General features: G+C 38.8%; 1 pseudogene; it reads left to right on the top strand.

Moving 5' to 3' along the window:
* The first annotated feature begins 20,549 nt into the window (after positions 1-20,549).
* Positions 20,550-20,917, top strand: LOC114903262 (annotated as a pseudogene).
* Positions 20,918-25,673: the final 4,756 nt, after the last annotated feature.

Below are 25,673 nucleotides of genomic sequence, written 5' to 3'. Positions count from 1 at the left end.
TATTTCCGTTTTTCTCTTATATTATCCTCTAGGAATTTTACAGTTTTGTATTTTGCATTCAGGTCTGTGATTCACTTTAAATTAATTTTTTTTGAAGGGTAGAAGGTCTATGTTTATATTCTTTTTTTTTTTTTTTTGCATGCACATATCCAGTTCCAGCACTGTTTGTTGAAATGACCAAATTTTATCCATTGCGTTGCCTTTGTCAAAGATCAGTTTACTATGTTTAAGTGGGTCTACTTCTGGACTCTCCATTCTGTTCTACTGCACTTTTTCACCAGTACCACACCCTGTGGATTACTATAATTTTACAATGAGTTTTGAAGTTAAGTAATATCAGTCCTCTAACTTTGTTCTTCTCTTTCAGTATTGTGTTGACTGTTCTGGGTCTTCTGCCTCTCCATATAAATTTTAAAATCAGTTTGTTGGAGCTTCCCTGGTGGTGCAGTGGTTGAGAGTCCACCTGCCGATGCAGGGGACACGGGTTCGTGCCCCGGTCTGGGAGGATCCCACATGCCGCGGAGCAGCTGGGCCCGTGAGCCATGGCCGTTGAGCCTGCATGTCCGGAGCCTGTGCTCCGCAACGGGAGAGGCCACAACGGTGAGAGGCCCACGTACTGGGGAAAAAAAAAAAAAAATCAGTTTGTTGATATCCACAAAATAACTTGCTGGGATTTGACTGAGACTGCTTTGAATCTATACATCAGTAGTTGGGAAGAACTAGCATCTTAACAGTTTTCAGTCTTCCTATGAAAGAACATGGAATATCTCTCCATTTCTTAGTTTTCCTTTTATTTATTTCATCAGAGTTTTGTAAATTTCTTCATATAGCTCTTGTACATATTTTGTTATATTTATACTTAATATTTCATTTTTAGGGGTGCATTTGACTAATTTTAACTTGAGTAATTTTCATTGTGTAAATAATGCAATAACAACATTAAGTGAAATTCAGAAAACCAAAATCACTAAAATAATGTTACCCATATGGTTTTGTTTATTAATATTCTCTTTCAGTTCTTTTCCATGTGAATATCTACTTTGCATAGTTATAATTGTATTGCACACACACTTTTGAATCCCATGCTTAAAAATTGACATTGATGTAAATATTTTCCTTGTGACTATGTGGTCTTAATAATTAGCCTTGTCCAAAATTGCAGGTATGTATATCATTATTCATTCCTATTGATAGCTGATTTTTTTCTTATGACTGGGAAGTTGGTTTTAAAATTCACAACTTACTAGGAAAAGTAGTTTGAAAATACTTATATATGGCTACAAGTGTTCTGTTACTTTCTACCTATGTGACTTTGAGTAAGTTCCAAGCTTACTGACTAACTATGCCCTATTTTTCTCATTTGTAAAGTGGGTCCAAATAATACATCTATCCTTTTCCTGGAGTGTAATGAGGGGTGACCCCATAATTCATTTTAGTTCCTTAGACTAGTCCAGCACATAGAATGTGCTAAATAAATAACATATATATATATGTTTATTAAAGATATTATTTACAAATGCTTACGTAAAATGTTTAACATATTTTAAATGTTAGATATATGGTTAAATCAATATCACAAAATTTGAGGTCCACAAACTAAAATATCAACCAAAAAACACTGCAATAATTCTATCAAAAGAAGTCCAATGATTATAAAGCTGTTTTGCTTTTCTGTTAGAACTTCAGTAAAAGATGAATAGACCAGTCATGGATGATTCAACTTTCCCCGTTAGGCCAAAACTTCCATTGATTCAGTTGATTGCTGACAGCTATTTTCTGAACATTTGCAGAAGTCACTGAATGGGTAACCTACAGAAAATATCGTTGCGAGAAGACTCCATAAAAAAATGCAGTAGGGGGCTTCCCTGGTGGCGCGGTGGTTGAGGGTCCGCCTGCAGGTGGAGGGGACGCGGGTTCGTGCCCCGGTCCGGGAAGATCCCACGTGCCGCGGAGCGGCTGGGCCCGTGGGCCACGGCCGCTGGGCCTGCGCGTCCGGAGCCTGTGCTCCACAACGGGAGAGGCCACAGCGGTGAGGGGCCCGCGTACCGCAAAAAAAAACATAAACAAACAAACAAAAATGCAGTAGACCATTAAGAGTTTACTGCACTTAGCAAAAAACATAATATTACCAGGGCTGTATCCTTGTTGGTGATGAAATAGTAAGTCTTTATGCCTGAAATGTTCATATCCTAGAGAGACAGATGTCTTATTTCAAGGTGCTTCTGAACAAGCCATGAAGAATAGCATTAGCTTACCCTCAGGGTATGATTGACTTTGCTATACAGGGCAGCAAGAGCAACCTCAATTCTGTATCCATCAATGGAGATTTATGATCTGATTATAAAAAGCAAAATGCAGAAAATGCATTAAATGCTAATAGAATCCACGTTAAAAAAACTTACAAAGTTTTGCGCACATGCACATACATGGATGCATTTTGGTTGTTGCTTTGCCAGAAAGAGGTACAGAAGAGCCTTCAGTGTATGATTTTTCTTAATCCAGAAATGACTGAAAATGATGAAAAAGTATACTTTGAAGTAAATCATGGCCTTATACCCCATCCTTATACTTCTAATGATGCTGAAAATTTCCCTTAATGTTTTTTTGTTGAGAAGAAAGTCTGAATAGGTTGGATCTATGCATAATTATTTTATGGTTGAGCAAAATTTTATATTTCTCTACAACAATCCAAGAGAAGCTGGGATTTCTTCCAGGAGCTGTCCCATGCTTCATTAATTTTAAGGCCACCTTCATCTGCAAAGATCATGGTTACTTAAGAAGAATTCTTTTATCATAAGGACAGATAAAATTACTATTGGTTATTTAGGCATTTGATTCTTTTCTAAAAATCATAGGGAATGTTTTCTGAAATTCTGGGAACAGATGCAAATTGAACACATTCAGGGATGGGGTGATCTTATTTAGCCATAGTTTATATGAAAAATATTTGAGTATATTATTCATCAGAAATTGTTTCCTGCTGGAGTTAAAATAATCAAGTAGAATTTCAATAACACCATTGGCAACTTAGAGAATAATCAGAGGTCAAAATTTGGGTTACCATCTAATGCTTAATAATCTAAGAACTCTAGTCTTGTATCCACAGAACCTGGGGGAACAAAAAGATAAGGAAAATTTACATTGCATGGGGATTTTTCAGTTAATGGAATCTTGGACTCTAATGGAGCCTGGACATCACTACCTTCCCACCCCACCACATTAAAAGACCATCTCCTGTTTCTCCCATGGTGATTTGTCATATGGTCATTCAACTTCTGCCTTGATATCCCATTGTAGGAGAGCAGAACCTGTCACCCCCAAATGTGTCTCTTTGGCATGAGGGTGAATTTAGGCTGATTATTTTTAAGAAACAGTCCTGGAAAGTTTTTCTTGTTACCTCCCTCTTAACTGTCTGAAGAATTTAGATAAAGGTCCCGTTCCAAGAATAGAGCTATCTGCACCAGAGACATCTCCGAAGAGCATGGCTAGGTGTGGAGGGGGAAACTGCACAGGGCCTCGATGTCAGAGTCCACTCTGTGTCGCGTTTTCTCTGGCTGGCCCAGCAAACATTTGTTTACCAAGCATTTGCTTTTCCATGTCCGCATGAATTGCCTTCCTCCCCTTTGAAGTTCCAAACTGCTACCCCAACATCCTTTTTTTGTCTTTGGCTGAAAATGTTGTTTATTAAGGCGAGGGCTTTGGCCATCTTGGTGAGTTACTCAGTCTTCCTAGGTCCCTCCCATGTGTACATGTTACTAAACTTTTGTTTGATTTTCTCTAGTTAATCTGTTTTATGTCGATTAAAATCTTAGACCAGCCAAAAGAACCTAGAAGTGTAGAGGAAAATTTCATTCTCCACACCAGCAGTTTCAATGTTGGACGCATCTAGTCGCTGAAATCACTTACATGGAGATGAAACTCCTCCCCACAATTCTCACTAATTTTTCCTGGATCTGCCTCTAAATAGGAGAGATTTGTTCCTTTTGTTTACTGATCGCTATTTATATAATTAAAATACGGTAACAGCTTAAGGAAAACTATTATGTTTTTCCCAATCTCTTCTTGCTCAGGCCAAGCGAAGTTACATGCACAGGTTTTGGAGCCCAGCTGAGATAAATTCCTTCTTGCCTCTTCCTAGTTGTGTGGTATTATTGAACCTTTCTAAATCTTAGTTGTTTGTTTGTTTGTTTGTTTGTTTGTTTGTTTCGGTACGCGGGCCTCTCACTGTTGTGGCCTCTCCCGTTGCGGAGCACAGGCTCCGGATGCGCAGGCTCAGCGGCCATGGCTCATGGGCCCAGCCGCTCCGCGGCATGTGGGATCTTCCCGGACCGGGGCACGAACCCGTGTCTCCTGCATCGGCAGGCGGACTCTCAACCACTGCGCCACCAGGGAAGCCCTAAGTCTTCGTTTTATTGTCTGTAAAATAGCTGCAAAGCAACTGACCTTATACATATTCTCTGAGGATTAAATAACAATGCAGGCTCTCAACAGATGTTACCTACGATTTTTATTCTCTTTAAGCATTCCTTGTGTAACTTAAATCCTTAAGAGCTAGAATAGATCCAGATAATTGTAATTTGAATCTGTTTCTTTGAAAAAGGTCGATGTTTAATTTCTGTAATTTTTTGAGAGTGGGATGGTGGAGAGAGGGGGTGAAGGAGAGGAAAAGAGAGAGAGAGGGAGAGAGAGAAAGAGAGGAGAGAGGTGTTTGGGTGGTGCAGATGCATTTCTCTTGTATCTCAGGCTCTGGCGTTTTAAGTCCATCGGGGGCTTGCTTTCTACTATGTAGGATATGGCACTTCCTTTATTTCTCCTGGAGTCAATTAAACATGAAATTCAGCCCCTTTCTGATTGCACACATTCATACATAAGCATGCATGCGCGCACACACACACTCACCAAGTCTCTGAATATGTAGCAACGTCAATAAAGGTTTGAGAAATTAAAAGGGCTTCGCTTTGCAGTACATGAAAACTTAAACTGAATATCTGACATGTTTGTTCTTGTGAGGGAGGAAAAATAATTTTCTCTTTACTCTTCTAGGGTCTTGGCTGAGGCTCCTCTGTAAGAAAAAGACAGATTAACAGGGAAAAAAAAAGACGGAAGTTTAATAACATGTATATGTTCTGGTATACAAGGGAGATCCCAGGAAAACTGAGTAACTTCCCAAAATGGACCAAGCAATCACCCTAAATATAATTTCCAATTAAAGACAAAAGAAAATGTTGGGGAGTCAGGGGAGAGTCAGTTATGAGAGATTACCAGTAAAAGCAAAGTAAAGAAGGGTAAAGTTGTTAAGTAATTTTAAATAGTTGCTGTCTCCAGTGATAAGAATTTCTAGAGATTTAGAGTCAATCCCCTCTTCCTGATACAGAGAGGAAGACATCTTTACAAACGGAGATTTCTCTTATGTATGTAAATGTCCTTACAAAAGGGTAATTTCTACTCAATTTTCGTATGTCTGCTTTTTAAAAAAATAATCAGCCTATTGTGGGCTGGCAAATTCTGCTCTCCTTTGCCTATTAAAGAATGTCACGTGCCGGCTGGTTCTACAAGGATTGAGTCACTATCCACTGTAGCCTCTGACCTACAATATACCCTGGAAAGAATTTGGGGTAGGGATCGGCATGAGGCACACTGAGTCCTGGGAGAACTTGCAGAACAGGCTCTGAGATAGTTAGATATTCACATGAGAAAATTTTATGAACCCAGGTTCTGGCATCTTCCCATACTTAGAAATGAACTGAAATAATTGACCGAGATATCTGTTCCTAGTGACTAGCGGTATCCTTCTACTGAGATGTGTGCTTGACTGTGCCTACCTCCACCAAAATCACATATGTACTGGCCTCTCCCCTTACCTATTCAGAGCAGTTTCTCAAAACTTTCTGAGAGTCTGTCTCAGGGCTACAGACCTCAGTAAGTCCCCAAATAAAACCAAAACTCACAGCTCTCACAGCTCTTGTGCATTTCTTCCCCTCAGTGAAGGACCCTTCATTGTAAATATTTCCTCTACATTCAGCTATGTACCTTTGCCACCTTTTCTGGTCTCCTTCCTCTCTCCCAGGAGCAAACCAGAAAAATTCCTCTGAGAAGTGTCTCCTTCATTAAGGGATCAGATTCTTAAGATTCAATTGGTTAGACTCTAAGAGTACTAGTGACAGGTATTACAAAAGTGATTTGGCTCTAATTAATAAATTCCTTTTTTCAGAGATCTTATCCCTTTATAAAATTCAATAACAAAATAATGTAATCCTACAGAGAGTTTTTTGCACTGCCAATTTGAGAAGGCGGTGTAGTTATTTACGGAAGATCTTTAAACAAGAACAGTTTTTATTACTTTGAAATCACTTGCAGATGTTATTCAACATCTTTGCAATTGCCATAAGATCAAAACTAACATATGGCACTTGTAACAGCCATCTGTTTAATGCTTTGTTGAGAAACTTTATTTCTTCTAGTTTTTTTAGGATAATTTCTGTGAGTCCAAGTCTCTGCTAAGGTGAATGTTTAAAATCGTTTTCTTCAGAAGTACCTAGTACTTCTGAAACTGCTAAAATACATCTCATGGGGCTCTGAAGAGCTCTGGTCCTTTATGTCTCAGCACAGAAAGAGTTCAGTGAGAAGCAAAGTGATAGATAAGAAGTGATTTATTAGAATAGGACACTTACGAGGCTTACAAGTGGGCAGGTGAGAGGGTGCTGCACCCTGACAACTTTAGTGGGCTACAGTTTTCTAATCAAAGGAAAAGTGGGGAGGGGGATAAGACCACCTTCTTCCTCATCCTTGAGTAGATGTCAAGCTTCTATTATCACCTCCTCCTCCATGTCAGGTGGGGGAGTCTCTTGTGGTATGGTAAAGGGGCCTCTGTCCCCGCAGAGGCCTGGGGACAGGCTCTTATATATGGTAAAACTGGAACTGTCATGGTGCTATGGAAATGATCAAAAAGGCAGTAATATATACTAAAAATGGTAAATCATCTCAGATTTCAGTATAATGTCACCTTTTCCTTATACTTTTGTTTTTTAGGGTGCACAGAGGAGCATGTCCTAGGAATCATTAACTTACCGAGCTCACTGGGCAGGATGTGGGTCTCATTCCACCATTGTTTTATTGTTTGGGGGCAGGTCTCATGTTTCTGTTGCATGGGTTTTTTCTTTTTTGTTTTTTTTCTTTTTAAATAGACTTTATTTTTTAGAACAGTTTTAAGTTCATAGAAAAATTCATCAGAAAATACAAGAGTTCCCATATACTCCCTGTCTCAATCACATTGCATTGTTTTGTTGCTAAGCAAACTTGCTTGGCTTTGCAGTTAAGCAAACCTGCTTTGTTTAGTGATCATTAACTTACAGGGGTCTTCCTTACTTTTTTCTTTACTTACAACCCCCTAGTGGGATTTAACTCTTTAATCACCTACTTTGTCCATTTACTCTGTCCCTATCATTTCCCCTGCAGGTGTTTACCCTTCTATGCTTAAAAGGGGGGGTAAAGGGTGACCACCGATTGTTGAACTGAGAAGGGACGCAGGCCTGCCTGGGGAAGGAGTAAAACACCTGGCTGACGGTCCCTTCTCTGTTGGGAGAACTGTAAACCAATGTCATTTTGCTTAGTATCTTTTAGCCCTCTTTGATGTTAAGCATTGGAGGATGAGTTTATGAAAGATGTAAATTAAAGGAAATACAGTAATAAGCATTAGAAAAGTCACTAAAAGAGATTACAAATATGATTTTGGAGATCCAAACCATTTTTTTAAAACAGTTTCCAAATCTGGAAGAGGGTCAATTAAGGTCTCAATCTGTTTGTTTTTGACTAGGTCCAGAACCTCAGTGTTTCATACTTTGGGGTCTATCAAGTCTTTTATCTCAGTTATAGATTTAATCTGTTCTTTATTTTCTGTTAATATCTTTCAGTAATAAGGGTGGCTTCCTTGTCCCTCAAGAAACAGAGGGACAATTTAGTTAATAAGTCCCTTCCATTAAAGAGGTAGGACAGTCAGGCACGAACAGAAAGGAATGTAAAAATGATCAGCTTTCGCTGGTGCACAAAAGGGGTTCCAGGAAAGTGTGCCCCTGTCTCTTTCCTGACTCTCCCATTACATATGTTTTTATGATTGGTAAGACTTTCAATCCTTTGGGTTAAGACCAAAAGGGTTGCACCAGTGTCTATGAAAAATTCTTTCAAATGGCCCACCGCATCAATGACCACCTGGGACTTGACACTAGTTATGTAAATGGCATCTCTAGGCTGAGTCACTTTTGGCCTTGGGCCCCCTCAGTCTTCTGATCGCAAAACCATTTAAAGCCGAGGGGCCTCCGTCACTCTCTGGCATCTGGGGAATTCCCTCTGCCAATGTCCTGGCTGTTTGCAAAGGGCACATCGATCACAATCTTTCCTCCAGTGCCCCTTTTGTCCACACATGGTATACTGTTTTTCTCTGTGTACCCATGGGCCTTGTGGTCTACCACAGCCAAATTGGCCTGGAAAGTCCAGCCTCCTATTTGGTGGTCTCTGAGTGGACAAAGCCACTGCCATCATTTGGGTCTTTTGTATATTTTTCTGGGTGTGTTCAGCCTTTTCAGCTATATCCCTAATATTGAAAACTGAATAAGCCAATTGGAGCAAAGCGTTCATAGGGGTCTGAGGACCAGCAGTTGCTTTTTGAATTTTGTGTCTGATGTCTGGGGCAGACTGGACAATGGCATACATAGCCAAAGGTGCCTGTCCCTTGGGGGAGGAGGCCTCCACATTCCTATACTTTTAAAAACTTCCTCTAATCTCCCTTGAAAACTGCAGGATTTTCATCTGATCCCTGTTGGACTTCTTTCACTTTTTCATCATTGACAGGTTTTACTGTAAATTTTTCATACCCTCTATTAAACAGTTAATCATATGGGCCCGTCTATGCTTATCAATAAAATTTATCTGGCAATTTCAGTGTGGATCTGACTCTGGGACAGCACTGCTCCCCACCCGCTGAACTGCATGGCCCTGTTGGTCTCAGGCTGCCACCTGGTCTCAGAGGCAGAACTGTAGGGGCAGTTGGTTGGTAATTTAGGCTGCTGTGGGTGCTAGCTAGGCTGAAAATGGGCCCCTTGGGTAACTCAGGGTACAAAGGAGCTCCTGGATATGGAGGTCTCTCCTCACCCTTGGGTGTGTTTTCCCCTGGGATAATAACCTCGGCTGGAGCAACGGCTCCTACCTGTGAGATAGCCGTTGTTAGAACAGCCTTTTCCATGGATACAGCAGCTTCCATCAGAGCAACAGTTTTCTATTCAAAAGTTTCATTCCCTTTGTCAAAATCCACCATGCAATTTAATGAAGATTTGTAGTTACAACTATAGATGTTATCCCGTCCAAAGTAGTCTCCCAATGAGGTGTTAACACCTGAGAAGTTGCCACAAAGGAATAGTACAGAAGGTGTCCCCAGTGGTGTTGACAATGGGCAAGAACTTGTCTGACTGCAAATTGGAAATAAAGGGTCAGCATTTGTAAGGGTTGGAGGGAGAGGAAGACTGACATCAGGGCTCAGGAAGTCCTCTGTTGGGCACTTCTAGTAATTAGGGGGAAAGTACCTTAAGTCATGGAAGTTCATTCCCTTCAGTTTTCTTGGGCATCATGTACTTAAGAATATCTGATAAGAGGCTGGTTTTATCTAGGTTGGACATAGTCCTTTAAACAATTTTTGTCTAGTATGTATAATCCCCTGGTTATAGATTATGGGCATCTAACCTTCATCCAAAGATAGATTACAGTGACCAGCATCAGAAACAAGTTTAGAATATCTTCTTAATAACTCAGTTAAGCTTTACAATAATTTAACATAGCAAGAAAGAACTATTTGAAAAGTAAGTTTTAGACAGTAGGTACTGACCTCAATTAGCAAAACTAACATTTAATATCATCTATTAAAACATAATTTCTTTTTCTCTAAAATTACCCTTGATCTTACCAAGCATAGCCAAATTAAGATTAATTTGTTTAAAAAATAAGTCAGGTTAATTGATCACACAAGCTTGTATAATTTGTCCAATAAAGTGGTTGCCTTGATTACTAAAAATTGTAGAAGGTATACTCCAAGTGAAAAACATATTTTTAACCTTTCTTTTTTTCACTATGAAGGCATCAGTCTTGTAGCCAAGAAAGGCTTTAACCCATTAAATAAAAAATGAGGCTTGCCAGGAAGCTGGGAAGATCCAAGTGACCATCTTAGATTTCTCATAGCCCTGACTGTTTAATTTATGCTATTGTTTACACATTTTATTTTCTCTCATTTAGGAGCAGACCATAACCATACTACGAGGACATCAGGATGGCAAAATTCTTGACAATAGGGGTGAATTTTCTTTCTGACAATTTACAACAAATATAAACTTATTGACTTTTAGTAAAGCCAGGTACAATAAAGTATTATACTTAATGTTGATGACTCTAAAGACATGTCTGTGTTATAAAGCAGAAACTAACACACCATTGTAAAGAAATTATACTCCAATAAAGATGTTTTAAAAAATTGAAGTAAAAAGAAAAAAAGACATTTCTGTATTAATTAACAAACCTTAATAGTTAAGTTTACAGGCTTGAGTTGAAACAGGGATAGACATAGAATGTAGGAGAAAAGTCTCAGAATTAAGAAGGAGCGTATAGATTGCTAAATCCTGTCAGAAGCAACCCAGACAGTTAAATTTCTTCCTTTTCACATAACATTTCCTTTGTCTCCTGCGCCAGCAATAAGATCCCTTCCTCATCTTTAAACATCCACACCACGTTTCTATGGCAGCCCACGTTGATTGCCACCATTCCTCTCTCTGGTTCCCTGTCTTTAGACATCCATACCATCGTTCCTCTGGTCTATACCTAGGTACCCAATCAGAGCCCCAAAGCATTTGGGGTTGATCAGCCTGTCTAAAATGGGCAGTCATTGACTGAGTGTCCTCTCCAGAGCTCCTGGCTTGTGGAGTCCCATGGCCCTATTAGGACCTGACCCCTGACCTTCTAATTTACTACGTCCCATCTGGGTCGCCAGCTGAAACTATTAAAACATGTCTCAGGGGGCTCCGAGGAGCTCCTGTTCTTTATGTGTCAGTGAAGAAAGAATTCAGTGAGAGGCCAGTGATAGATAAAAAGTGATTTATTAGGGGCTTCCCTGGTGGCACAGTGGTTGAGAGTCTGCCTGCCGACACGGGTTTGTGCCCCGGTCTGGGAAGATCCCACATGCCGCGGAGCGGCTGGGCCCGTGAGCCATGGCCGCTGAGCCTGCGCATCTGGAGCCTGTGCTCTGCAACGGGAGGGGCCACAACAGTGAGAGGCCTGTGTACCACAAAAAAAAAAAAAAAAAAAAAGTGATTTATTAGAATAGGACACCTAGGAGGCTTACAGGCAGGGGAGTGAGAAGGTACCTCACCCTGAGAACTTAGTGGGCTACACTTTTTATAATCAAGGAAAAGTGGGGAGGGGACACTTCTTCCTCATTCTTGGGTAGACATCAAGCTTCCATCACCAGCTTCTCCTCCACGTCAGGTGAGGGAGTTTTCTTGTCCCTCCATGATCCAGGTGGGACTGTCATGGTGCAGTGGAAATGAGCAAAAAGGCATTAACATATACTAAAGATGGTTAATCATCTTGGATTTCAGTGTAATGTCACCTTTTCCTTATATTTTTGTTTTTACTGTGTGCAGAGGAGCATGTCCTAGGAATTGTTAACTTACTGAGCTCACTGGGCAGGATGTGGGTCTCAAGCCACTATTATTATATCGTTTTGAGGCGTGTCTCATGTTTCTGTTGCATGCTTTTGTTTCTAAGCAAGCCTGCTTGGCTTTGTGGTTAAGCAAACCTGCCTTCTTGAGTAATCATCAACTTACAGGAGTCTTCCCATACTTTTTCTCTACTAACAATCCCCTAGTGAGATTAACTATCTAATCACCTACTTTGTCCCTTTACTCTGTATCACTTGTGGGGTTTTAAGTCTCTCTTTACTCCTAGATGCGATTTTAAGCTCTACAAGGGCAAGAATCCCGGTGTGTTGTTCCCTGCTTTTGCTCATCACTTGGCAAAATGTCTGGCACACGGTAGAGTTTTGCAGTGGAGAGAAAACTTTCCTCTTCCCTTCTAAATTCTTCTGGCTGGTCTAATAATTAAATTGACATGAGGTAGATTAGCAGGAGATAATCAAATTTTAATTTCACACATATGGGAGTTTATAGAAATATGAGACTCAAAGAAATGACTAAAGCAGGAAGCTTTTATTCCTTTTAGACAAAGAAGCAATAAATTTGTGAAGAATTGACAAGACAAAGAGACTTAGGTTTGGGTACTAATTAGTGGGGAAACTAAGCAGAGCTTGTTTACATAACCTCTGGTTCCTGAATTCCCTGTTTCTGGCAATAAAGATGTGTCTCTGCTTCCTGATCAGAGAGGGTGCCTTTCACATGGGAGATTTATCATTGCTTTGAGGAGGGCAGAGAGGAGGGTCAGAGTGTTTTTCTTGCATTGGCTGTTTCTCAAGTAACTTTACTTCAGAATAATCAATATGCCAAAGTGACATTTTGGGGGCAACCCCCCCGATTGCATCAATTTCCATAAATATTGGTTGAATAAATAAATGAATGAATGAACAAAATTTTTAAGATTTGTTACAGAATAAAAAGGGCAAAAACTCCGTGTAATTCTTTTTTAGAGAAAGGAAATCAAGATGTTAATATCTGCCTAGTTGCCCAATCTTTTAAAAATTAAAACCATAGTTTTAATAATTATAAACATTGTAATTATGATTTGGCACTAATCATAATACATAATGCCTAATTATGATTTGACATTAAAATAAAATGTTATGGAGAAAAGGAAAAAAACAGACCAGCGAGGCCTAATTTGAATTATTTTGATAACTACTGATATTTCTTTTTACAAGTCACATCAGAACAATGATTATTGGTGAAAAACAGTATAGGAGTAACCTGTTATCATTTGTATAAATGTAGATAGAATTTTCACAAGACCCTTTTGTTAGAAATCAATGCACAACTGCCTCCCTCCTCTCTCCTCCCCCCGTAAAAGGCATTTTAACACAAGGTCCAAGAGGGTGAACTCTGGAGCCAGGCTGCCTGAACCCATACCTCAGCTTTGTACCTTCCAGGTCATAACTCTCTGGGCAAGCAGCACAGCCCTCATCAGCTCAGTTTCTCACTTGGAAAATAGAGATGATAATGTACCTACACCTTAGTGTTATTTTCTATTTCTAGAGGTCTTGAACAGTGCTCAGTCTTCTCCTGCCTCCTCAATTCCCCTTCCTTCCTTCCTTCCTTCTTTCCTTCCTTCCTACATTTCTCTTTCTTTCTTTCTTTATCTTTCTTTCTTTCTTTTCTTTTCTTTCTTTTCTTCTTTCTTTCTCTTTCAAAGTGGTAGCCCCTTAATTGCTGCTTCTTTCTATAATAATTTCCTAATCTACTTTATATTAATTTGAAACATATGAAATGTGTTCATGGTTGAAGGGAAGCAGAAAATGCCATCCCAAAATATGCCTCCTGGGTAAAAGGATTATTTTAAGCGGATTATTTTTAACAAATAGCAGACAGAGGAAATGCTCTGAAAACTGAGTAGACGTTGCCCTTTTGTGAGGGGTATTTACATTTATAAGGGCAATCTCCATTCGTAGGGTGTCTCCCTCTCTGTACCAGGAAGAGGAGGATGACTAAATCTCTAGAAACTCTTATCAATGGAGAAGGCAAGAACTTAAATCTGCATAACAACCTTTTCCTTGTTTAGTGTGCTTTTCTTGGTCATCTGCTATAACTGGACTCCTTGCTCACAGCACCCTCTTTTGTCTTTAGCTGAAGATCATATTTAAGGTGGTAGCTTGGGCCATTTCAGGGAGTTATTTAGTTTTCCTGGGTATCACCCACATATACGGGAGGCGTACATGTTATTAAACTTCTGGGTTTTTTTTTCTCTCTTGTTAATCTGTCTTTTTATTACAGAGGGGTATCAGCCAAGAACCTAGAAGTGTAGAGGGGAAAATATTTTTCCTTCTCTACAATGTTTTCTTTTTTGTTTTTTGTTTTTTGTTTTTTTGTGGTACGCGGGCCTCTCACTGCTGTGGCCTCTCCCGTTGTGGAGCAACAGGCTCCGGACACGCAGGTTCAGCGGCCATGGCTCACGGGCCCAGCCGCTCCGCAGCATGTGGGATCTTCCCGGACCGGGGCACGAACCCATGTCCCCTGCATCGGCAGGCAGACTCTCAACCACTGCACCACCAGGGAAGCCCTCTCTTACTGTTTTTAAGAGTCTTTAACTTTAGTTTTTACTATTTTAATTATCATATGTCTCAGTGTGAACCTCTTTGAGTTCCTCTTTGTGGCACACTGTGATTTCTATGACTGTATGTCTGTTTTCTTTCTCAGGTAAGGAAGGGTTTCAGATATTATTTCTTCAAATAAGTTCTTTGTGACTTTCTCTCTCTCTTCTCCTTCTGGGACCCCTATATAGTGCAAATGTTAGTATGCTAATGTTGTCCCAGAGGTTGCTTAAAATATCCTCATTTTTTACAAATTCTTGTTTTTTCTTTTTTCTGCTCCACTTCAATGATTTCCCCCCACCATGCCTTCCAATTTGCTGATCTATTCTTCTGTATCATCTAATCTACTATTGATTCCTTCTAGTGTATTTAAATTTTAGTTATCATTTTCTTCAGCTCCGTTTGGTTCTTCTTTATATTTTCTAACTCTTTGTTAAAATTCTCCCTGTGTTCATTCATTCTTCTCCTAAGTTTGTTGAGTCTCTTTATAATCCTTACCTTGGACTCTTTATTGAGTAAATTGCTTATCTCCACTTCATTTAGTTCTTTTTCTGAGGTTTTTGTCTTGTTTCTTCATTTGGAACCGATTTCTCTCTCCTCATTTTGCCTAATTCTTTGTGTTTATTTTTATGTATTAGGTAGATTAGTTATGTTTCCTGAACTTTGAGAAGTGGCCTTATGAGGTAGATATCCTATGAGACCCAACAGCTCACTCCCCTCTGTTCACCAGATGTATATACTCTGGGGGTGTCCTCTGTGTAGGCTGTGTGCACCCTTCTGTTGTGATGAGGCCAATTATTGTGAGTGTGCTGGTATGTTGTGCTGGCCCCCAGTCCAGAGGGCTGCCAGGCCATGCCTCATGTGGCTGCATGGCCCAAGGGATCCCAAGACTGTTACCAGTCTGCTGATGTCTTGGGCCATCTCCTCCATGGGATCCATTGGCTGGAGGGTATGGGCCAAGTCTGGTGGTGCCCCACTGTTGGGCAGGATTGGGCCCACAGGCAGCTGGCTATGGGTCTTGGGACAGGGGCAGGACTGATGCTGGCTTGCTGGTGGGTGGGGCCTCTGGCCTTAGGGCCTGAAGGGGTTCAGAGTTGGTGCTGGCCTGCTGATGGGCTGGTAAGTCCCATACACTAACTGGATAGAGGGAGGACTCTAACAGGGCACTTGCCACCACTGACGTCCTCGTTGCAGACAAGCTCCCCAACGTGTGTCCCATCATCATTCATATCACTAGGAGCAGTCTGAGTTGTCACCTGCCTCTCCAGAAGGCTCTCCAAAATCGGCAAGTGGATCTGACCCAGGTTCCTTTCAAATTACTGGAATTTGGAGCATGTGAGATTTTGCACACTCCCTTTAAAAGTGAAGTCTCTTTTTCCCACAGCCCTCTGACTCTCCTGTATGTAAGCCCCACTGCCTTCAAAGGCAGACATTCTGGGGTCTAGATGGGTTTTTTTTTTGTTTTGTTTTTGTTTTTGTTTTTTGCTACAAGCCCCTTGTGATGGGGATTCTGATCTGGGAGCTTGGGTCCCTCAGTCCTTGGAGAGATCCTCCGAAATTGTGAGGAGTTTTGTTAGATACCTCCTCTTTACTCCTCCTATCTATCTTGTGGTGGTTCCTTCCTTATATATTTAATAGTGGGAAATCTTATCTGGTAGTCTTCAGGTTGTTTTCATAGCTAGTTACTCTGTATATAGTTGTAATTTTGGTGTGCCCATGGGAAGAGGTGAACTTGGGGTGTTCCTGCCATACCGTATTGGTCACACCTCTTTTACATTCTATTATTGATTATAACAAACAAATTCAATAACTAATTTTACATTATGTCTTCTTTTATTGGGCTTTTGTCTCCCTGAATACCCAGCATTATTCAAAATCAGGTTCACTCTTGTCACCAAACTAATTTGTAAAAATTTAAAATACGACATTAAATATATTTTTTCTTTTCAATCTACTCTTCTGCAAATAGTAACTCCACTATGCCACTAACTGTGATGATTATGTGACACAAAGCGGTAGATTTTTACTAGATTTTAGCAGAATAATTTATACATTAGCATTATGAATTTAATTGTAGCAGAAGTCTAAAACCATTAGTAACATGCATTCATTACTATTTCAGAGAAACTGTAATCCAGTCTTTCCCAAACTCTATCCTTCATGGAGAACCATATACAAAATAAGTGAGGTAAATTGTGAGTACAACATTGAGAACAGCTATCTACCAACGAACTGGATAACCTAGAAGAAATGAATAAAATTTCTGGAAACATAAGAATTGTTTCTACCAGGACTGAATCGTGAAGAAATAAAAGATTTGAACATATCAGTAATGAGTAAAGGTGTTGATCAGTAATCAAAAGCTCCCAACAAAGAAAAATACAGGACCAGATGGCTTCAGGGGGTAAAATCTACCATATACTTATACAATAATTGATGCCAATTCTTCTCAAGTGCCTCCAAAAAATTGAAAAAGAAGGAACCCTCCCAAACTCAATTTATGAAGCCACTATCACTCTGATATCAAGGCCAGACAAAGACACCGCAAGAAAACAAAACTATAGGCCAATATCCCTGATGAACATAGATGTAAAAATCTTCAATAAAAGACTAGCAAACAAAATTTAACAGCACATTAGAAGGACTGTACACCAAGACCAAGTGAAGTTTATCCCTCAGAGGAAATAGTGATTCAACCTATGCAAGTCAGTAATGTGATATAGCAACACTAGCCAAATAAAGGACATTAGCATCTCCATAGATGCAGAAAACTTTTTTGACAAAACTCAACACAGTTTCATGATAAAAACTTTCTACAAATGGAAGAAATTTGTCTTAACACAGCAAAGACTATATGTGAAAAGCCCACAGCTATTATCATAATCAATAGTGAAAAAGTGAAAAGTTTTTTCTTAGACCAGGGATAAGGCAAGAATTCCCACTTTTCCCACTTCCATTCAACATAGTACTAGAAGTCTAAGATCAATTAAGCAAGAAAAATGAATAAAACGATGATGGAAAAAATTGAAGAAGACGCAAATAAATGGAAATACATTCTGTGTTCATGGATTAGAAAATTTAATATTGTTAAGGTGTTATACTATACAAGGTGGTCAACAGATTCAATGCAATCCCTCTCAAAGCACCAGTGACGCTCTTTACGGAAATAATAAGAACTATTTTAAATTAATATAAAACCATGAAAGACCCTGAATAGTGAAAGCAATCTTGAGCAAGAAGAACAAAACTGGAAGTATCATGCTTCTTGATTTCAAAATATAGTATATCACAACTATAATCAAAATTGTATGGTACTGGCATAAATACAGACATATAGCCCAATGGAACAGAATACAGACATATAGCCCAATGGAACAGAATACAGACATATAGTCCAATGGAACAGAAGAGAGAGGCCAAAGATAAACAGTCAACTGATCTTGGACAAGGTTGCCAAAAATACGCAATGGAGAAAGGACAGTCTCTTTAACAAATGATGCTGGGAAAAAATTGATATCCGTTTGCAGAAAATGAAATTGGACTCTTATCTTACAGCATGCACAAAAATAAACTCAGAATGGATTAAATATTTAAACATAAGGCCTGGAATTGTAAAACTTTTAGAAGAAAACATAGGGAAAAACTTCATGACATTGGTCTTGGAAATAATTTCTTAGATATGACATCAAAAGGATAGGCAAAAAAGCAAAAATACAAAAGACAAATGGGACTGCATCAGACTAAAAAGTTTCTTCACAGCAAAGGAAACCATCACAGAGTGAAAAGGTAATCTATAGAATAAGAGAAAGTATTTGCATATCATCCATCTGATAATGGATTCATATCCAAAATATATAAGGAACTCCTATAACTCAATAACAAAAAAATAACCAAATTTTTAAAAATTAGCAAAGGTCTTGAACAGACATTTCTCCAAGGAAGAATCAACAGGGGAAAATTAAATCAAAGCCACAATAATACATCACACCTGTTAGGAAGGCTATTTGTTATCAAAAAGAAAAAAAAGCCCAAATGATGTTATCTTGACAACACTTATTAGTGTTGTCAAGGATGTGGAGAAACTAGTTCCTTGTACACTGTTGGTGGGAATGTAAAATGGTGCAGCCACTATGGAAAACAGTATGACAGTTCCTCAAAAATTTAAAAACTGAATTAACATAAGATCTAGCAATCCCACAGAAGTATACATCCAAAATAATTAAAATCAGGACCTTCAAGAGATATATGCACTCCCATATTCATTGCAGCATTATTCGTAATTTCAAAACTATTGAAACAGTCTCAATATCCATCCACAGATCAATGAATAAAGAAAATGTGATTTATACATACATCAGTCAGCCTTAAGAGAGAAATAAATCCTTCCATAGATGACAACATATATGCAACTGGAGGACATTATGCTAAGTGAAATAATCCAGTCACAGAAGGACAAATACTGCATGATTCTCCTCATATAAATTATCTCAAACAGTCAAGCCCATAGAAACAAAGAATAGGATGATGGTTGCCAGAAGCAGCATGGAGGGGAAATGGGGAGTTGCCTTTTAACTGGTATAATATTTCAGTATGTAAGATAAATAAGTTCTAGAGATCTGCTGTATAACCATGTGCTTATGCATAACAATACTGTGTATTTAAAATTTTGTTATGAGGGTAGATCTAATGTTTCGTGTTCTTTACCATAATTTTATTTTTAAATCTATGGGAAAAAAAGTAGAAACCTCTAGTCTGTGATTTGATTATAAAAGTAGAAACCAGTAAACATTAGTACACATTCATTAATTTTAGAGTCTAAAATTTAGAAATTTTTAAATTTTGTTTTCTTCTGGGTTCAATGCCCTGTTCCTCGCAAAGAATCCTTCTAGTATTACTTCAAGTGGATTTTCCTTTTCCATACTCCATCAGTTATTTTCAGAATATGTTCCAGTTTTTCTAAATTCTCAATTACTTTATCTATGTTATTTATTCTTTACCTGTGCTTTGGACAATCGTCTGTTTACCTTCTCCACCCTGGAGGGCTTTGTTTCTGCAGGACTGCTGCACAGATATATGTGTGGAGGGGTAAACTTCATTGCTTATCTGGATTAGATGCACTGTTTCTTAGATTACAAACGTTTCTTAGTTAACTTCCTCATAACCAGAAGTAATTACTAAGGAATGGTTTGTGCAAAATAGGCTTATCTTAGCATGTTGAAAAAAGGTTTTTTTATATTTTTACATTAATTTATCATTTTAAAACCATAACAATTTAAAACAATCTTTCCTCAGGACGCTGATTTTTAGCATTCATTTTTGTTGGTGAGAAGTTTTACATTAGTCTGGTTTTTGTTCTTTTGTAAATAAACTCTTTTATTTCTTCCTTGGAAGGATTTAAAATCTTTTCATTATTGAGGTTCTGAAATTCCACAATCATATATCTTCTCTTGGTTACTTGTTTGTATGTTTATTTAGTTACTCTTCTGGGTAGACCTTTAAATATGAAGGCTTGGGTCTTTCAATTCTAGCAAATGCTTTTATATCCTCTCTTTTATAGTTTCCTTATCTACATTTTCTTTATCCTTTTTCTTTAGAATTTCTAGAATTGGAAGGTGGACTATTTCATTCATGTGTGTATTTTATTTCTCATATCTTTTTTTTTGTTTTTTAAAATTGGAATAAAATTGCTTTACAATGTTGTGTTAGTTTCTGCTGTACAATGAAGTGAATCAGCTATATGTATACATGTATCCCCTCCCTCTTGGACCTCCCTCCCACCACCCCCATCCCACCCATCTAGGTCATATATCTTTTGAATTTAATCAATCAAGAAGTGTTCAGGCATAAGTATTTTGACTACTTGTACACTGCATTTCTTTTTTATCTTCAGTCTTGCTTTGGATTTATATTAACTTCTGCAATCATCATTTTAATCTCAGAAAGTTTTCCTTTTTCACTGAACAAACGTGCTGTTCTTGTTCTGTGTATGCAATGTCATTAAGTGAGTCTGAGGTACTAATTTTTTTTTTAATTTTCTCTCCCTTGAATTATCCTTGTCTCCTTCAGTCTTTTTTTTTTGTTTGAAATTTCTCTTTTATGTTCAAAGCACTTAAATATTGAATACTTCTGGTTTGTCCGATGAAGGATTGAGACAAAACAAAAGGCTGATTTGAGGCTGGTGTATTGAACTTACCTTTTGATGATTAGACATCACTTTAAGATGTTTCAGCGGTAGCTATTTTAGCCATCTTAGAGCCTGTGGAGGCCTGCTGGGAGCAGGACTTCTAAAATGACAAATATGTCTGGAAGGCTGTGGTCCAAGGTCATTTTTTCTGGCTATAAGATCTGTCTACAGAACAAGAGGGAGCGCACAAGTGTTCTGAAAATTGAATGTGTATATGCTCGAGATGAAACTGAATTCTGTCTAGACAAAAGATGTGCTATGTGTACAAAGAAAAGAACAACATAGTAACTCCTGGTGGAAAACCTAACAAAACCAGAATAATCTGGGGAAAGATAACTCATGCTCATGGAAACAGTGGTGTGGTTCATGCCAAATTCCAAAGTAGTCTTCCTGCTAAGGCCATTGGACACAGAACCCAAGTGATGCTGTACCCTTCAAGGATTTAAACTTACTGAAAAGTAAATAAATAAAAATGTGGATTTGTTCTCTTGAAAATAAATAAAAAGATGTTTGACTGGTAAACTATGATGGCACACTTCCTTCTAGTTGACAATATTGAGACCATTGCCCAGATCAAGATCCCAAGCCAGAATACCCATTCAATTCATTTAGAGAAAAACTATTAGGTTTTTGTGCTTTGGTTTCTTTGTTGAGGAGAGAGAGTTAAACAATTTGGGAGGCCATTGTGAAAGGAATATCTGTATGTGTGTTATAAATATACCTATATCTGTATATGTTCAAAGTATTTTTATTGATTTTGGAACTCATTGTTGACAACAGTATATCCAGTTCAAACAAAAATGATTGAATCATTAAGCTTCGGCTTATATGATACCAAATTAAATGGCCTTGTCCATTACATTAAATGAATAGTTAAATTAAGTATGTTTGGGCTTCCCTGGTGGCGCAGTGGTTGAGAGTCCACCTGCCGATGCAGGGGACACGGGTTCGTGCCCCGGTCCGGGAGGATCCCACATGCCGTGGAGCGGCTGGGCCCGTGAGCCATGGCCGCTGAGCCTGCGCGTCCGGAGCCTGTGCTCCGCAACGGGAGAGGCCACAACAGTGAGAGGCCCGCGTACCGCAAAAAAAAAAAAAAAAAATTAAGTATGCTATCTACATAATCAAAATTTGGATGTGGGATTGAGACTGGTGAGAACATGAAATTCATTTCTATATTCAGGTCTATGTGTGCAAGTTCATTAACATAAACTGTGGTGCTGTAAAACCACTCTAAATAGAATAGTATCCTACTTAATATATTTACACATTGAGCTGCTTTATTAGGAGAATAATTTGAGCTTCTGAAGTACAGAAGATGTAGTACTGTAGTGCCCTATCCAGGATGCAAGTCAGCAGAATTCTGTGGACGTTCTAACCATGATAGAGCACCAGGACACAAATGAGTAGTCTGGCTAATTCCTCAGGAGATCGTAAGAAAGATCTTTTCTTACTGACACTCTCTAGTTTCTGTCTTCTCAGCAATCAATAGTACTTACTTTGTGCAGGTACTCTATAAGGCAGTGTGAGAATAATAATAATAATAATACACACAAATACCAAAATATTCCTCAGGTGTGACAAAAAATATAATTTCCACTTTTCAGAAAGTTTTTTTTTCTGGATGCAAGCGTATATTTATGTTTTTGTGGTAAGAACACAATGTATTTCCTCTGTTACGTTTTTAAGTGTACAACACATTATTGTTGACTATGTTGTGCAATAAGTAAGCTCTCTTTATTTATCCTGCATAACTGAAACTTTACATTTGTTGATTAGACACTCCTCATTTCCCCTCCAACCCCCAGCCCCTGGCAATCACTACTCCACACTCTGAGTTTATAAATGTGACTACTTTAGATACCTCATATAGGTGGAATCATGCAGTATTTGTCTTTCTGTGACAGGCTTATTTAACTTAGCATAATGTCCTCCAGTTTCATCTGTGTTGTCACATATTGCAGAATTTTCTTCTTTTTTAAGGCTAAATAGTATTCCATTATAAGTATATACCATGTTTTTCCTTATCCATCTGTTTGTCAATGGACATCTAAACTATTTCCACAATATAATTCTGAATAGTGAATACTGCTGCAATGACGTAGGAGTGCTGGTATTTTGAGATCTTGATTTCAGTTCTTTGAGATAAATACCTAGAAGTGCAATTATTGGATCATAGGATAATTCTATTTTTAATTTTTGGAAAAACCTCCATAGTCTTTTCCATAGCAGCTGCATCATTTTACCTCCCATCAAAAACATGTAACAGTTCAAATTTTCCCATATTCTCACTCGCTATCTTTTTTTTTTTTTTTGATGATAGCCATCCTAACAGGTATGAAAACTGCATCATGGTTTTGATTTGCATTTCCCCGATAATTAGTGATGTTGAGCATTTTTTCATATATCTGTTGGCCATTTTATGTCTTTTTTGGAGAAACATCTATACAAGTCCTTAGCCTATTTTTATTTTTTTGTTTTTTTGGGGGGTTTTGTTTGTTTGTTTGTTTTTGGCTGCATTGGGTCTTCGTTGCTGCACATGGGCTTTCTCTAGTTGCAGCGAGCGGGGGTTACTCTTCATTGCAGTGTGCAGGCTTCTCATTGCGGTGGCTTCTCTTATTGTGAAGCATAGGCTCTAGGTGCATGGTCTTCAGTAGTTGTGGCGTGTGGGCTCAGTAGTTGTGGCTCATGGGCTCTAGAGCACAAGCTCAGTAGTTGTGGCATATGGGCTTAGTTGCTCCGCGGCATGTGGTATCTTCCCAGACCAGGGATTGAACCCATGTCTCCTGCGTTGGCAGGCGGATTCTTAACCACTGTGCCACCAGGGAAGTCCCCCTTAGTCTATTTTTAAATCCAGTTATTACTTTCTTTAAATTTATTTTTAATGAACCCTAATTTATTGTGCAAAGGATTTTCCAACTTATTTTGTTAGATCAAATAACTAAAATACACAGGGAAACTCATTTTTCCCTGTCATCCACCTCCTTCTCAGCTACTCTTGATTTGTTCTTAATCTGAGAGATTCCTCTGAAGTAGAAAGGAGTAAGGGCTCTGGTGTCAGAAAGGCTCTTTCTAACACTCCCTAATTGTGATCCTGAGCAAGTTGGTGGCTTTCTCAGTCTCAATTTGTCATCTGCATAAGGATAGCAACAACAGTGACTTCACTGGATTGTTTGGAGGATTAAATTAGGTAACATGTGACAGTGCCCAACATTAGCTAAGTATACAATATGGTCTTGAAAATGAAACCCCTTTTCCAGTCGAATTTACACCCTTCCTGTCGAGGTTTCCCATATTCCAGTTGACATTTAGCTAAGTCTTTGCAATGTTTTTTTCTCCAGCCTAGTACACAGTTTCCTTCACAGCTTAATCTGTAGAGCGTTTAGGTCCTTCAGAAAATAAAGCTCATCACTGCAAGATCCCATAGCCAAGCTAGACTCATTCATTCTTTTATGGACACTTTTCCTTTGTAAGAGAAGCCAAAATCAGTTTCCTGAAACATGAGAGTTTTCTGTGCCAAAGACCTTAAGAAATTCCTTGTATTCTCCAGTACCTTAAAAACAACAGCAACAGAATTTTTGGAGATAATTTCATTATTCCATGGCATCACTAACCAACTCTTGGACTTTACGGGAGTAATTTTTTCATTTGTAGATTATCCTTGTCCTTGATTTCTCTGCCCTTATCTTGTCTGCCCCTTGGCTATTTTTATAGCTCATTAGTGCCTCCATCAGAGGATGGGAAATGGAAATAAAAGAAGATGAAACTCAAACTCAGGCAGCACCTATGCAACATAAAACGGACCTTCGAGGATGAAAGGAAACCCACCGGGTTGTCTGTGGAGGTCTTAATGACGGAATTATGCTTACTATTTGATTTCAGACTGTTATTCACACAATGCAGGTTGGCTACTAAACTCAATTTTCTCACAATCCTTAAAATGGTTTATTGGTACTCGTTACTACAATGATATCCCTCAGGCACCCAGGCCATCTGGCATGCTGACTGAGTGTCTTGGTCTTTGATCAGTGGGCAGGTGTCTTCACAGAGCTTTCAGCCTCATCCTGGTCTGTATGCTGATTCACATCTTCCTGTTAGGGCTTTGCATCTCATAACAACTTCAAATTTAGCAGGAACCTGCCAGACACACTGATATCCTGGGAGCCAATATAGCTAGTGACTTCTAGGACATAGAATGAACTGACTTCACTCACTTTTCAGGCTGGAATGAAGGTAGGATTGGTTTACATTCTTGAATGATGTATTCTGTGTAAGACTTGGCCATCAATAATCTTCAATTTTTTCCTGAGAGTTTGTTATTCTATAAATGACGTAGTCCTTGCCAAAAATATAACCTTGACAAAAACTGACTCGTTTTCCAAAACGTAAAAATTCAGTTCATTACAACCAGTTACACCATCTATAGTTATCTTAGTGTTATATTTTGTTAACACAGATTTGGTTGTGAAACTGTAGATGTCTGTGGATTTTCAAATAAGTCTGCTTTAACTTCTCATTATCATGAGAACTAAGAGCGGGGTACAGTCAGCTCAATTGTGTGTAACTTTTTGTTTAGAAACAGTATTAAGAAATGCTTGGCCAGAGTGCTTTTGTATTATTTAACAATATGAATTTTTTTTTTAATTTTTTTGCTGTACGCGGGCCTCTCACTGTTGTGGCCTCTCCCGCTGCGGAGCACAGGCTCCGGACGCGCAGGCTCAGCGGCCATGGCTCACGGACCCAGCCGTTCCGCGGCATGTGGGATCCTCCCGGACCGGGGCACGAACCCGTGTCCCCTGCATCGGCAGGCGGACTCTCAACCACTGAGCCACCAGGGAAGCCCAACAATATGAATTTTAATACGACTTTTGAAGCACCTATATATCAAACATTTCTTTTAAATTCAGTGTCTCCCAGGGAGTTTTCTTTCCCATAGAAACAGGAAAAAAAGAAACCATGAAAAACTTCTAGTCAGACAATCTTTGGATATTGCAATTGCCTGAGTGGGCTTAATACTGCTCTTTCCAGTTTTCAAATCTTATTCAGGTTTCCCAGAAAAGTGCACTTGAAAATTGAAATATTAAATATTGAATCTCCCTCACCCCATTAACTGAAACTGCCACAGTCAGCCTCTAAGTGTTGGAATGACCCTGGTAAGGAAATTTGGTGTAACCGTGGCAGATACTCCAAATTTTCTGGCAATAT

Source organism: Monodon monoceros, unplaced genomic scaffold, assembly GCF_005190385.1.
Source record: "Monodon monoceros isolate NGI ecotype Baffin Bay Population unplaced genomic scaffold, NGI_Narwhal_1 Super_Scaffold_20, whole genome shotgun sequence".
Lineage (NCBI taxonomy): Eukaryota > Metazoa > Chordata > Mammalia > Artiodactyla > Monodontidae > Monodon > Monodon monoceros.
This window is presented reverse-complemented; position numbering and strand designations above follow the sequence as displayed.